The 16,272-nt window shown below is 41.6% G+C and overlaps 1 protein-coding gene across 5 annotated transcripts in view; it reads right to left on the bottom strand.

The window, feature by feature from the left end:
* Positions 1–16,272, bottom strand: part of BDNF (brain derived neurotrophic factor) — a 52,880-nt gene that overhangs the window by 15,024 nt on the left and 21,584 nt on the right. The gene's annotated exons all lie outside the window — the stretch shown is intronic.

The raw sequence follows: 16,272 nt of genomic DNA on the forward strand, positions 1-16,272 counted from the left end.
AGTAGCCCCATTTCCAGCTCCAGGAAAGTAGACAAACTATAGTAGATACTTACAATGGAATCCACACAACTGTGAGGAACAAGTCAGCTCCCCATATACTGCAATGGAAAGCTCTCTGAAAGACCTCGGTGAGTATAAAAGCAAAGCGCAGAACAGTATATGTACCACACATGACCTTTTGTTTTAAAAATGGGGGGATATAACAAGACACATTCATATTTACTTGTATTTCCATAGAACACACTTTAGAAGATTCACATGAGACTAATATAAGTGATCACCTCTAGACAGTACGTGTTGGGTAGGGAAAGACTTCTCAATGTAGACTTTTTGATACCAGCTTGATTTTTTTTTAATTGAGCTAATGATAGGTTACAATCTTGTGAAATTTCAGTTGTGCATTATTGTCTGTCAGTTGTGTTATAGGTGCACCCCTTCACCCTTTGTGCCCACCTCCCACCCCACCTTTCCCCTGGTAGCCACTAATCTGTTCTCTTTGTCTACATGTTTAAATTCCTCATATGAGTGGAGTCATACAGAGATTGTCCGTCTCTATCTGGCTTATTTCACTTAACATAATTCCCTTAAGGTCCATCCATGTTGTTGCAAATGGGATGATTTTGTTCTTTTTTATGGCTGAGTAGTATTCCATTGTGTATATATACCACATCTTCTTTATCCAATCATCTGTTGATGGGCCCTTAGTTTGCTTCCATGTCTTGGCTATTGTAAATAATGCTGCAATGAACATTGGGGTGCATGGGACTTTTGGAATTACTGACTTCAAGCTCTTTGGATAGACACCCAGTAGTGGGATAGCTGATACCAGCTTGATTTTTAAATTATGTAAATAAATTATCAAAAAATTAAATGAAAAATAACCAACTTAAAAAAAATGTTTAGCCTAGTGGCTTCACTTTGGCACCAGAGTCTCCCACACTGCTCTGACGCAATAGACACTCAAGAGATGTACCCCAGTGCCTTTGCTTGCATCCTGGTAGTGACTACAATCAAGAAGTCTGGTGGTGGCCATCTCAGTTTCCCTGGAAGAAACCAGCACTAGGCAGGAGAGTTGGGTACAGAGGACAGTACCTGAGCTGGGGGCTGAAGACCCATTCCTGCCTTTCCCATTGGCTATTAAGTAGACCTATGAAATGTGGATAATCAGCCATTTGTTACCAACAAATTGTGCGCATTCATGGGTGAACCTTCATGGGTAAACCAATCCAAGGACCCTGCTCTGTGAGATGAGGAGGACCAGTTCTTGCCCTTCCTGACTCACGGCATCATGCTGTCCTCACCATATGGAAAAGGCAACTTTGTAGACAACTGATACGAGCACCACATCAGCCTGAGGGGAGCCCATGGCCAAGCACAGGGGGACAACGAGAGCCATCTCCAAAGTCTCTGAGACCTGAGAAGGTGGGGGAAGAGAAAACTTCCAACAGATGGAATCTAGATGTGAACAGAGCAGGCTGACAGAGACTTGAAGAGGAAGACACGGGGTTAAATGACTCCATATTTGGTTGTCTGCCATTGAACATCCTGCAAATTCCATAAACCTAACAGGAAAATTAGGGAGACATCTCTGGGAGCAAACTTTAAGGATATAGACCTGAATACAAAGGCAAGATCAATGTCGAAGAATGATCCAGAAGGATGGCCCTCATTCCCTGTGATCAGCATAGGTGTGGGAGACATGTGCCCATCACACACGGGTGGGCCTCCCAACTTTCTTCCAAAATTAGATGCAAACTTCAAACATTTCTGAAAATGCTCCCTAGAAGACCTTTTACCACAAATTTAGAAACTGAATGAGAAACCACTCTAAAAAGCAAAAAGGAAAAAAATTCTCATCTCCATATGTACGTCATCTGGAAGGCAGATCTTCCATTAATGGATGGTCAAGCTGCACCACAATGTTAAACTACTCATGAAAATCCAAGGTTGCTTTCCCCACCTTCCGGAAGTGAAGCCTTCCAAGATGCATGAAATAATCACAGGAGGAAGTTCACTGGAGGTGCCCTAACTTGGTACTGCCATCCAGATGCCTGGTTAGGAAATCAGAAGAGTGTATGGAACTCAGAAAAAGAAAGCAAAGGACACCTTTCTACATAGACGAAGGAAGGTCCTTGCGCCAGGTGCCTGGTCCAGCTGGGTCCAAGTAATCTAAAGGGTGTGATGAATTCTAAGACCATCTGTTGAGGAAATGATGGACCTTGACTTTAGGCCATGTTGAGAAGCTCCAAGGCCACTTTGGATCGAATACAACATCCTCTCTCCTCCAGCTTCATGTTTCACAGCAGACCATGTTTCCTTACAGAAATTTCTTGAGAAGGCTTACTAGCCTACATTATTTCAAGTCAGAGTCTCCTCTTGCCTAAGAGGCTTAAACTACCTCCAACTAAGCATACGAATGTGTTATATTTTAATGATTCATTTATTTATTCAACACTGGGTATTAAGAACTTACCAAGTTTAGATGTACTTCACTTTAGGAAAATCATTTTCAAGGCTGCTTCATGTAAAGCAGGAATAATTAATGTGGTAACTCTTAATGGATTCTTCAAGTGACTGAATCCTGAGTTTAAATTGTCACTGATTTTGAAATATAACAAGAAAGCCAGACACCTACGGAGGTGGCGCACTCCCAGCTAACTCTCAGTCGCTTTCAAGGGAAGTGTTTCAACGTTGCCCCATAGGGTCAACTTGATATGGTAAATCACTTAGTGAGAGGTTCACAAGTGCACAAACAATTGTTACAAAAGTGTTTACAGGACGCGAGGACAATGAGCTGACACCTCCAAGAGTACGTCAGGGTCAGAGAGACAACTCATGTTTCATCAGCAGAGCTCTGGCCACTTGGTTGAAGCTGAAGGTCATAACCAGCTGTGTTTCTGTCATTCCCTCATGTGAAGAAAACTCAGTTGCAGACCATGTTTATTCCATGAGGAAAAACCCCACAGATGTTTTTAAAGCTCATTTCTGTCTCTTCTCCTTTTAGAGCTACGAAGGTCACCCATCCCTCTGTGGTTGGGTTCTCTCTGAAAACCTTTCACTTGGATGTCAACTTGTAATCACACTTACAGCTCAGGAGGACTGTGACTCAGCCTTCTCCTAAAATTTATTTTTTTAGTTTTGTTCATTTAACAGACATTCTCTGAGCACAGACACCGGGGACACCAAAACGAATGGTGTTTGGGACTTCACTGTTAGAGGGAGGTGGGGAACAGGTTAGACACATAAACTGACAACCATAGTTCAATGTAGTACATGTTGTAATTGACATATGCACAGGGGCAGCCTCAAAGGAGGGGGAGAAAAGTGGGGGAAGGTGACAGAGGACAGGGGGCTGTTGGCCCAGGTTTTTGCTCAATATAGATCATATTTTGTAAAGGAAAAGATTATATTATCTAATCTGCTAACCTCTCAGCACCTACAAGCCATAAAGCAAGATGAAGCACCCATGAAGACTTCAATGCTGGTGAGTTTCTGGGGCATATAAGCTGGAAACTGAAAGACTCACTGACGGATACTTATCTAGAACTGATTTCCCATCTAGAGTGCTTTCCTAGCTGATCACAACAACACTGAAATGTTATCTTTTCCATGAGGGAAGGACACGTTGAATTATTTAGCAAGTACCTATGGTGCCACTACTATGTATGTGCCCATCAGTTGGCTATGTGCAATGGGGACTAAGAAAATGTAGGAGACATAATTTTTGCTTCCAAAGGGTTTATAATTTTAATTGTAGAATTAAGACTAAAATGCATGGGAGAAGAAAAGCTAACTTATAACCAGTTCATATTTGGGGAAAAGCTAACATATAAGACAGCTTCTTTGGGACAAGGACCATATCTTATTCAACTTTGAAAAAATTATCATTTATTCCTCTAGGGATTCTGAATTGAGAACAGAATAGAAACAAGTTGCCAACTGGGAATCATAATACAGAGTCAGCCTCATGTCAGCCAAGCTGTGTTGGAAACACAGTGGGGCCTCTTTCCTACTATCTCGAACCAAAGCCCTGGGACCCACACAAAGGGAGGCAGAAAAATGGGAACCGAGGGGACAGAGGTCTTGGCAGGTCCTGCAAGAAGCCAGCCCTGGATTTATTGCTTATTGCATAAGGGCTAGAATGCCAAGAACCTACAAATTTGGGTGCGGTGGTCCACAGAGCAAGAAAGAAGTGGGCTCGACTTCAGCACAGTGGTCTGTTGCTTTGGTTTACGTGCTGTATAGTCCAGTAGATGACAGATCTAGTGGGTCCCAGCAATCAGACTAATCACTTCTCATCTCATGGAAAAGAGCCAGTAATGGGGACAAGAGAAGGGCCCAGAATGCTCCTCTGATAGTGTTCCCTCTTAGGAAGCAAGTCCCCTCATGGAAACACAGCATAGGGGAAAAGGATTTCCCTCAACATTATTCTAGGCACAGAGAATTTAAGTAACCTGCCCAAGATCACAGATCCAGTAAGCAGTGGGCCTGGAATTAAACTTGATCATCAAACCCAGGAATGCAGGTACCAGGCCTGGGCTACCTCATGAAGTTTCTATTTAGGAAACGTTTCCTTAAAGTCAAAAGACTATCCTGAGTGAGATATTCTAGAATATTCATCTAGACTAGAACATCATATCCACAGCTCCTAGCATAGAAGCTGACACAGAGAAGACACCTGATAATGATTTAATGGTTGCACAATTGCTTATGTAACTAAGTTGTGAGGTGCAGACCACAGACGACTTTGGAAGTCAGACGGAGTGAGGTTATCCTGGGCAGGAGTCTTTCCAGAGGAAGCAGAATTAGAGCTGGGTCTTAAAGAGCGAGCAGGATTTAGATGGATGAAAGGAGGAGAGAACCATGAGTAAACAAATTAGACTGCAAGGATTATAACAAAACAGTTTTGGTCTAGTCCACTTTGGCACAAACTGACACAAATTTAGGCATGAAGCATGCTGATAAAGTTTTTAATTGTCTTGATAATAAGTTGTAAAAGGTGTTCTTTTGGGACTGGAAAGTGCCAAATAACAGCAGTGGCTCAAACTCATTCTGCATTTCCTATGCCAAGCCCTGTTCTAAGCATGTTACTTGTAGTAACACATTTAATCCCCAGCACTCCCCTGGGAAGAGGCTGAGGCACAGAGATCTGAAGTAACTTGTACGAGGTCACAGACCTAGTGAGTGATGACCTGGGATGCTGTCCCAGGCCTTTGCTCTCACATGGAAGTTCCTGATTAGGAAATAGCTCTCGGGTCAGAAGAGTATCTTCAGCAGGCCTCCCGACGCAAAGCCTCTGAATTTCTGATTATTTACAGGCTGTAAATCCCCTCTAACCAAGCTCAGTGCAAGTACTTGCACAATAAAGTAAATGAGAAATCTCTCTAAATCACAGGATTTTCAATTTATTTGGCTTCTAGTTCAGCAATTCTTAAACTTTCCTGCACATCTGAACCACCTGTAGAAGTTTCTAAACATATGTCTCAAATCTATGAATCTCAGGGACTAGGACCCGATACCTGTATTTTTTTTTAAATTTCAAAGGTAATTCTGATGATCGCCATGTTTGGGAAACAGTAGTCTATGCTGTGTTCTCCAAAAGTTCACTTACGAGGACCCTCAGCTTTAAGCAAAATTATAGCTAAGAAGCTCAAGGAATAAGGCATCAAAAATCATGTTCATTTTCCCTCTTCTCAAGAATTCTTTAAAAAAAAAAAAGAAAACTAAATTAAAAACTGCTTAGAATAAACGTTTTTTATCTTCCAATCATCACTTTCTTCCTTGGTACACAGAAGGTCACCAGTCCCCACTCTAGAGAGAGAGTGGACTCCAGGCCAGGGGGATGCTATTGCCCCACACCTGTGCTAGGCCCTCACGCTAATACGTCAAGGGTGAAACATGGTTTCTTACTTGAATACTGCAGGTCATGGTTGTAGACAGCCAGAGTGATGGTAAGACGACTGGGTTAGGAGGAGTCAGTGGCCTGTAATCCTTGCTCTGGTTCTAGAGCTGTGCATCTCAGATCAAGTTATCTAGCTACTCTGAGCTTCAGTTTCCTCATCTGTTATATAGGAATAATGTCTGCCCAACTGTTTTCAAAGGGTTATTTGTAGGATCAAATGGGGTGAGACATGCGGATGAATTTTTGAATGTTTGGAACAATATGCCTTTGGACAAGATTATTATTGAAATATGCAATCTTGTCTACATGACTTTAGCCAGTAAAGTTCTGTAGGAAGGTTAGGGATGATAAACCAATTGGCTTGGTTCTAGTAGCAATGCCTATCGGGTGCTGCATGAGGGCAAGTCTTTATAACCTGACATTGCTTGGAACTGCGATGGTGAGCGTTCCCCTAGATGTTTACATGAGAATGACTCTGAAGAACAATCAGAGGCTCTGGAATAACAGTCACTTTCAAGTTTTAAGAAAGTCATTGTCAGGAATGTGAAAACCAGAAAAATACACTAGGATTTTAGGAAAAGCATTTTAAAATAAATTGTATTAATGATGATACATTTTAATCATTAATAAAATATTTAAGATAAGATCATCCTGCATTGCTTCTCAACCATTATACATTTATGATTATTTCTAAAAAATATGCAATGGGAAAAATTTTACATAGAAGTATCTGCTTTATCAGGTTACCATCTGTGAATACTCTGAACATGGGGGTGAACACAACTCTCAATGCCAGAGAATGGCCCCAAGAGTGGGCAGGAGGCCTGCGATTTTCATGAGGAAGGAAGGAAGGTTTAGGATTTTGGGGTTTCTGCTTGTTGACTTTTGATCTAGAGAAGCAGTCTTCCAACTGGGTTTGCAGAGTGTCAAGGGGCCTGGACACCATCGCTCCCATCTGTGGTCAACTAGAATAGCATTGCTAATTTTTGTTTCACATATTGGGGTTCCACATAAAATTTTTTTAAGGAATAAAAACCCAGTCCTACAATTTACTTATTTACATTTATACGACGAATTTGAAGGTTAGTGGACATGTGTCTCTCCCTCCGATTTTGTCTCAAAGAACGAAGAATGGAGTGGTCTCTGGCACTATTTATTTACCGCTTATTCTGACTGCCCCGCTCAGGAGTGAAAGATAAGGCCAGGAACATGGCTATAGATTTGGTACCAGAAGGAACACGGGACCTAGTACCACTTCCTGGTCCTGTGATTTTTTTGATTCACAAAAGAACTATGTGAAGATTTCCTTGTGTGTCAGGAGGTTCTTGCTGTGTATCTGGAGGTTGAACATTTCTTGAGTTGACCGTGCCAAACTGTGCTCTGGTTCTATTGACATATTTACACGATCCGCGAATGCCACATGCAGATTCTTACTTCTATCGCATACTTGAGCAGAAACACCTCTTGACTTCACAGTGAAAGGAGGCCCAATGGACAGAAAAGGAGTTTTAGTAAACTCTAAAGAAATACATTACTAAATTTAAACATGCTATTGGCCAATGTTTAAAGGCAAGATAGCATTCACTAAACTGATTATTCCCTCTCCTTTTCCTTACTGAGCAAAACCAGCTTTTGGTAAATGGAAGCATTCTCACAATTTAAGTTGCTTTAGGGTAAAAACACAGCGGATTTATAAACACTGTCAAATGAAAGACACATTCCTGAATGCTAAGAGGCCTAAACACGTCCTTTTATGTGAGGGAAAAATCCATCATAAAGTCAGTGGAAACGAACAGCATCTTTGGTCCAGAAGTTGTTCCTCTACTGTGGCTTCTATTGGCATCACTACAAGAGTTCCTCAGGAAACAGCCTCAAATAGCAAAATACTTAAGACAACGTCTAACAAGCATTTTTGTTGTATTAATGTGAACACAAAATGATACCTGAAGTTCAGGGGGACAAAAAAGATCAATCTCTTGAAAAGGAATTAAGTTCTTCCAAAACGTTAGAGTCCATAACCGAAAGTACCGTGTGGGCAGGAAGCTCTTTGAAGTAGCTCCGAATATTTGTTCAACACATTCCTTTTTTTTTAGATCAGGTCTCTTTAGAAGCGAGTACATGAAGAGGTCATGGAAGCCTTGTATGGGAGGATCAATAGAGTTCCTTATCAAGTAGCTCCTGAAGATGGATGGACCCGGAGGGGAGAAGAAACCTCAGCTAGCCCAGTGCCTGGCATCTACCAAGCACTCGATTAATGCTTGGTGAATTAATGAATAAAAGAATCATTCCCTGTGTATAACGTTTACTTTTTTTAAAGGAAAGCTTTGAGGAGAAAACATGCATGCGGCAACATAAACCATCAAATATGTGATGTCCTAAAGGGGATGTAAATAGTAAACTGTTTGCTCTGCTGACTGACAATACAGTACTTGAAAGCAGCAGGAGAGATCATAAGGAATGAATATGCATGAGTACTTGGAGTGGGCTGTGCATCCTCTGGTCTAAACTTGCATTTTAATGACAGCTCCACATTCGTTAACCTCCAAGTATTCTACAGAAGAGCAAAATAAGTTAGAAAAAAGTAACTCTGTCCATGTTGAAGCCTGATGGGGTTGGGGCAGGGGTCAACTTCTTTGACAGTTTACATTTAAAAAGAGAGACTTTGGAAAACTGGAATATCTGAAGATTTCATGGTTGCTAGAAGGGGAAGGTGAAGGTTGAGAAGTTTTTTTAGTTTAGCTGCTGAACCTCCTAAAAAATCTAATGTCAAACGTTAATTTCTTAAGCAATCTGGGCATCTGAATCTGATCGGGACTATTTTTTAAACATTCCACTCAGTCTGATCCAAAGGAAAAATAAGCACTTTTGAGAATCCATAAGTAAGTATAGAAAAAGTCAAAGGGCAGCACTTTGCAAAGAAATGGGCAGGATTTCTGATCCTGAACTCATGACACTGCACAGGGTCAGGTAGAGGGTTCAAAGACAGAGATACAAGATTGTCATCATTAGAAATGTTTGTGACTAAAACTAAGGAGTGCATCAATATCACATATTGATCTGGTCAATGTATTTGAAAAAGTCAGGAATACAAAGGTACATCAGAGTCTACCTACCTTCAGCCTCCCACGTTAGCACTCATTCTTTCTAAGATAGTTTCAGCCTCTGCTTAAACGCCTATAATAGGAAACTGACCATATTTCAAAGCAGCCTCTTTTTTTCCTTTGTTAGATGATAAATGCCCCTAATAAACTGCTTTGTATACAGTAAGCATTCAATATTTGCTTAATTAAATGGAACAGAAGTTCTCCTAGATACTATGTACAGTACCTAAATTTACGTCACTGGTCCTAGATCTGCTCTCTGGGGCAAAAGAAAGTAAACCTACTCCGTTCTCCATATGCCAGTTCTTCACATTTATGGAGACAGTCCTCTCAATAAGGACATCAAAAACGTATCACACAGGCTGCCACGCCAAGCCCCCAGCCACGGCGGGCATCAACCATCAGTGAGAACATTCTTTCTCATTGAGCCTGGGCAGCTTCAGAATTCTTAACCTAGCATTCCAGGTAGCTGCCATCCCGTGATTAGAGCTCCTAAGAGAGACAAAATCTAGTTGCCATTCCAGGCTCAGTCTGCTTGTCCCTGAGCCACTCATGCCAAGTCCCTCCAACATCGCTTGCAAGCAGTGGTCAGAGTCCCTGCGCATCCTGGTCACAGTGATCTCAGTACACATCAATTTGTCACTGAGGGACCAAAAGCAGCTTATTTCACTTTCTTGAACTGAAGGTACTATTCTATATACAGTCTATTTAGCAAGCGGAGAACGATGAGCTTCCCCATTGAGTACCATGCTTCTAACTGCCCCAGGTCACAACACTGGCTCCCACTGAACCCGCAGTAACTTAAACCATCTAGGTTTCCTCTCTGCAATCTGGTAAGTCACCCCTCAAAACCTTGTCCCAGCTCCCTATTCTATCCTACAGTTATACAATTGATTTTTAACCTAAGCATAGTATTTTACATTTAAGTAAATGTAAATGATCCAGATTCTATCATTCAACAGAACGTCTGCTGGCTTTATGTTTCAATATGATAAGCATATCGTCTGTGCCTTCAGATGCATTATCAGCCAACACGTTACTGCTGGACGCGCTTTCCCCACGTTGCATAAGAGAGAACACCTTTGACAGCTGGGTCTGGGAATGTGGCCTGGGATGCCGGCCAAGCGTCTCTCCCAACAGCGTGAAGCAAATTTCTCGGCCTTCAGATTCTACATGAGGTACAGAAATTTATGTGTGTTTAAAAACACTCCTCATCATTCAAGAAATAAATGAACATGTGAAAAGATAGAGAAACTTGTTTCAATTTGGGCTGGTTTCAGTTTTCAAAAGCACATGAAGGCAGAAAGCAAGCATCGGAAAATGCGGCAAATGCTGATGGCAGCAGCTCCGAAACCAGGACAGGGAGACACCTCCCGCACGGCAGAGATTTTCCTCAATGAGTTTCCTTCTTTCTCTCTTCTTCTCCCCCTCACCACCCGTGTGCGTGTGCGTGTGTGTGTATTATATATATAAATCTTTTTTTCAGTATTTTTTCCTGAAAAATAGTTTTCTGCATATGATTGCTTCTATGAATGACACAAAGTACAGACAATATAATGACTTTCTTTGTTTATCTGCTCACCAGAAATTGGCACAAACTTAACATATACTGTTTTCCATTCCCTGAAGCACAGTAACCAGTATCCAAAAATTTGAAAACACTTCAACAAAAATCCACCAGTAAGTTCATAGTTGCTACTGTCTAAACCAACTTTAACATTTCATATGTTCCAAAACATGATAATTCTGTGAGTGAACCAAATTGTGCACAAGAAATTTTAGAACTAAGCCAACTAAAGGACATTTATAATCGGTACTAGAAAAAACAAAGTATTATTACATTTGTTTCCTCCAATTTCTGCCTCTCTACCAGTAAAACAGATAGATGTTTTTCCATAAAGTTTCTTCATTGTCTAGATGGCTAGTAGGAATCTGAAGCAATGATTAATCCATCTATCTGTTCATTCAACAATATTTCTCAGAGTGCTCCCTCTGCTACCCAGTGCTGGTCTAGATGCTATTGCGGGAGCACAAAAAATGAATTAAATACAGATTTTTGTTGTCACAGAATTCTAAGCTAACTTGTAACTAATGGTTCCTGGTTCCATTACCACTTTTTGGTGCTGGCCCAGATGTGTATCTTTACCTATTCCGAGGTTGAGGTTCATTCTTACAATTTCCTTTGCCTTGTCCTTTTTCCCCCTTACTTTTTTGGTGTTTCAAGTCTTGCGACATATATGACCCTTTATAAGTCTTCTCAAATCATTAAAGTTAAAATTAGATCACAGATCAAAGACATTCTTAAGGTCTCTCTACTCAATTTATTTGGTGTTATTATATCTGAGAAAGTGCAATGAATTGCCTGTAGCAAGAAAATAAAATCAGAACCTTTGTACTCAAGGCTTAGCGCATATCCTTGAAAATAATAAACCTTAAAAAGGAGGCCGGCCCTTATTCCTGGCAGACTATTCTATATTCGGCTACTATATTAAACGCTGAAAGGTCTCAGCGTATGTATTGAGTTGTGGATCTGGCTGTTTTAAAATCTCATCTACCATCCCAAATGCACCCTAAACCCCCCTCTCTACCCTCAACACGCACACTCACCAGATCTGAATAGGGTGGCAAGAAAATCCTAGTAACTGGAGCCTTGGGAAAACGGCTCATAAGGCAAATAAGTCCTTTGGCTGGTAAAGCTGGTGACCTGTTCCCTAGGTGGCACTGTTACTTCAACTTTTGATGAGCTGCTTAAAGTACTGGAAACTGCCCATTTATTTTGTTTGAATTTCCATCATATAAATTTGATTTCACACATGCTAGTTGTAATTAAATGACAGGTTGCCTTCTAGTTTTATTTTGATTTGAAGTTAAGTGATTTTTTTTTAGTCATTTAAGTCTGCATTTCCTAGTTATCCTGTCTTAGAGCTAAGGACTCGTCCTTTGCCTGCCTTCCTGCCTCCCCAAATGCAGAGGCACGTCAAAAACACAGAAGGTCGTCATAAAGCTTGAGTCAGACCAAAGGAACCAAGATGAAAGCGCCGTTAAGAGCTACTAGGTTCTGCAAGTTTTCAAAATCAGGACATTACTTCCACGACAACCAATGAAAAGTTCTTTCAAGTGAACCTTTGGGGAAAACTGTATAACATTTGTTACTCTCTGGGCTCTCTGGAAATAAACTTTTACTTTATTATGACTGTCAGTGAAGCCTGTAAATTTACTCTGCTTGCCCCAGTCACTCTCCTGCCCCCCACCCAGCCCCCCACTTCATCTAATGGAACCCACCCCCAAACTTTAGGCAGGGTATAAATGAGACAGCTGGGCAATGAGCCACTTCTTAGCATCCAGTAGTATTTGGTTAGATTTGTTTCACCAAAAGCATAGGTGTCTCAGAGTTTGCACTTGAATTTGAGTACTTCCATTTACCTGAAAGCTTTCACACATCTTATCTGACCAGATACTCACGTTTTTCTACAGAAATAAGAATACTTTCCTGTTCCACTTAAGAGAACATACTCATTTACCACTCCCTCACCTCCCCATATTTTTTTAAGTCAACATATTAGTGAGCTCCATTGAATTGTATCTGTCATCAACAATGATTCCATATATTTAATAATTGGGTCCATGACTTTTCTAAGGCAGTAGTACTATAAGTATTCTGGAAAGCCAGAGATACATTTAAGTATAAAATTATTAGGATTAAACAATTCTTTCTATGCCTTAAGGAGAAGTTTAAGGGGACTCTGAGGACACACATGCCTAAGCTTAAAAACAACAAAGCCGTCCTCTTTCCCTAGGGTTAAATCTCACATACAAATGACATACGGATTGCATTTGCCAACCTCATTGATGGCTTAATATTACTCCATACGAAACAAAGTGAATGGCTGCAGAGTGTAACCAGCAAGTTGCTCATTCACTTTTGAAGCCCATCTGGGCAAGTTATTCACCCTAATAAAGAAAATTTATCACAACGCAACTGAATGTGATTGTGGTTCAAATGATTTCTTCCTCCACTGAACAACAGGCAGCAGTTAAACCTAGAATTCCCCCGAATTCTCTCCTCCACGCCTCTTTAAAATGCAGTTCACAGCTTGAGATCACAGAGCCTGCCAGTGGCTGAATGGCTGCACTAGACGGCTGAGAGTCCTTCAATTAAGCAGCAATTTTGCAATTAGTGGAAACTGAGTGCTCCATAACAATCGTTTGAAAACAAGTCGGGACGAGTTAGCAATTACCCTATTAAAGGGATATAGTCACTTGCAGTGGGCTAAGCTAGCCCCCTCTGGCAAACCAAAATCTTCCCCACAGGGAGATGAAAGTTGGAAATTTTGTTTTAACCCTTAAAATAAATTCGGTATTATGGACATGTGAAATGGGAGTGCCTTTCATTTTAAAAGACACTCAGAGTTTAGCTACCGTACAGTCTCCACGCTTTCTGTTTTCATTCCGGAAATCTGAAATTTTCTTCTCCCTACTCTGGGATGAACTTCCTAACTCTTAAAATGTTAACAACTACTTGTATATGACCTTTCCATTGTGTACATCTTCAATATTCTTGAAGCTTAGTAGAAGATTAAGTCTCTGATTGAGACCCAAAGCCGCTGGCTGTTACATTCCACAAGTTCACTACCGGGATATAGAGCCGTGTGTGTGTGTGTGTGCGTGTGTGTGAGTGTGAGTGTGTGAGTGTGTTTGTGTGTGTGTGAAGGGGGGATATTTACAGAAGGTTTTAAAGACAAACGTAAAAAAATGTAAACAAGCTCTTTCTATGCTATCAGGTGGGCGTGCTCAGCCTGCTGTGTGTGCCTAGCTACAATCCAGCTATTTATGTTTGAAAGAAATGTGATTATCAATCATCTGCATTTTGACTATTGAGAAGCTGGGACTCTCGACGGTTCCAGGAAGAAGGGAATAGGTTACATTCTAACGGGGCCCCTATTAAACAGGAAATCCAAGGACTTTGAGCCAGGATTTTAGACATCTGCATTATTTACAGGATTTGCTCCCTCCTGGTGAATCAAAATGAACCTGCCAATATTCCAGCACCATCCCTTCCCCCTTTGGCCATTATGAGATTTAGGGAATTAACTCACATAGTATAAATGGATCATTTGAGGTGATCATTGCAGTTTAGGCAAATTTAGGCTTTCTTGGTTCCTTTTGTTTAAAAGCAAAAGTTACACTTATTGAAAAGACATCTCAAAAGAGATTTCCTAAATGCTTTTTTTTTTGGATACTCAAAATACTGAAGTACTATACATCTCAAATGACCTTAAATATCACCTTAAAATAAACAAGATTTCTAGTTACTAATTCAGCTCTGAATGGGCTATGAAAGGCTCCAAAGGTATGTGAAAAATTACTCTGTTATTTTGCTCTAAAAAAAAATGTGATGTCTAAGTGTGTCTGCAATGTTCTAACGCTTCAAAACATGTACGTAAGTCTTGTTTATCTAGAAATCATTTCTTTCTGCTTATATCATTTATAAATAGAAAATGTTCTGTAATAACTTAAAATAGCTCTACATACATAACGCTTCTCTTGTCATCATACTTATCACAGTCTATATTTACCAACATTTATCACATTTTGCAAAATAAAGTAGAAGAAAAGAGACAGCGACTTTATGGCCCTGGAATTCCAGTAATGGTGACCAACATGCTTTAAATTCCAGTAAAGGTTATGGTTACATTTCAACAAGTGTCTCTTTCCTTTCTCTTACCTCTGCTGCTAGTCCAGAGGTAAACTTACAAAAGAAAAATCTTATGCAACGTATTTATTTGCAAAATCAGGGAACAGAAGTTAGCGATTGTTTTAAAGGGATGCTGTTCCCAGGGCCAAAACTTTGACCTGTAATTTCTCCATGCAACGTGATATATTTCGTGTAATAACTTGCAGCACCACATGCCATAGTCTCAGAAACCCCCAATTTAAAAATGATCATGTTGCATGATGAGGTAAACACTGAGGGCTCCCATGTTTAGAGGAATTAAATCTGCAATTTATACCTCAATAAAAAAAAGTGTAAAAAACATATATGTATGTAGAAATATAACTTTAAGACCAAAATGGCTTTTGACTTTACAACAAATTCATATGAAAATAGATGTGGGGATAAAAACAAAGGAAAATGGGTATTTTCCAAGAAGTCGAGCCAGTTTGAAGGTCTCATTTAATAGTATATGTTTTATATGCAGCTAAAAACCAACGTTCCCAATTATATATTGCTTTGCTTTAAAAGATGACTGTACTAAGAGAATTAATAAACATTCAGAAATATGCTTTTCTTTGCTTCTGGCCAAGAACATTCCTGCATTCTTGTCACAAAATGTTCGCTGGTTGCTGCTGACATCGCGGAGTCAACGTAAGATACCTGGAGGACCCTAAAACAAGATCCAGGAAGCCCTAACACACCACCCACCGCAGCCTGTCCAAGCTCCCCGAGCGCAAGGAAAACTTTCTGCATTGGAGCCAAAGAGGCGCAACGAGTCAAAATTCGTCCGATTCGGGAGTCAGAAGCGTCATTCAACAAGTCCCTCCCACCGCTCCCGAAGGGATCCCGCAACGCGGTCCTCCACGTCCCCGCCCCCAGCAGCCTCTCTAGGCCGCGCGGCCGGCAGAGGGCACCCTCTACCTTCCCTAGCGCGGCTCTCCCTGCCCCCTCCTCCTCATCGCCACCCCCACGCCCCCGTCCCTCCACCCCGCTCCACCCCCAACACACAAACACAGCATCCTTCGACCGCGACTCTGGTTCACCCCGGCGGCCCCAGGCTTTCCCCCCTGGGGGTGCCACCAGTCTGCAATTCCCCTTCTCTGCCCGTCGGGCATCAAGCCCTCAGTCCTCACCTATTTCTTTCCCGGCACAGCTCACTCACCTATTCCTTCTTCCAGCTCCGCATCCCCAGAGACCGACCCGGGTCAGTACATCCCACGCACACATCCCACCTAGCCCCCGAAAGTCAAAACGCTCACTTCCCCGGAAGAGGCCCCAAGGAAAGGGTGTGGGATGGAGAGGTGAGGGCACAGCCAGCCCCGGAGTCCCGCAGTCCCTTTCCAGTCTGAGCGGCAAGAGGGTCCCAAGTTTTCCAGGATACAATGGCGTTGCACTTGTATCAGTCGGCTTTGGTCTCAGTTCCTGGGGAGCAGGTGACCGTGTGCAGCCCGGCTTGAGCCCCGGGGACCGGGATGCGGGCTGAGGACACAAGGCCCCCCCAAATCTGCGCAGGGATCGCCCAGCCTAGGAGAAGGATTCATATCCCAGCCTCG

This window comes from Equus przewalskii, chromosome 6 (genome assembly GCF_037783145.1).
Source record: "Equus przewalskii isolate Varuska chromosome 6, EquPr2, whole genome shotgun sequence".
Lineage (NCBI taxonomy): Eukaryota > Metazoa > Chordata > Mammalia > Perissodactyla > Equidae > Equus > Equus przewalskii.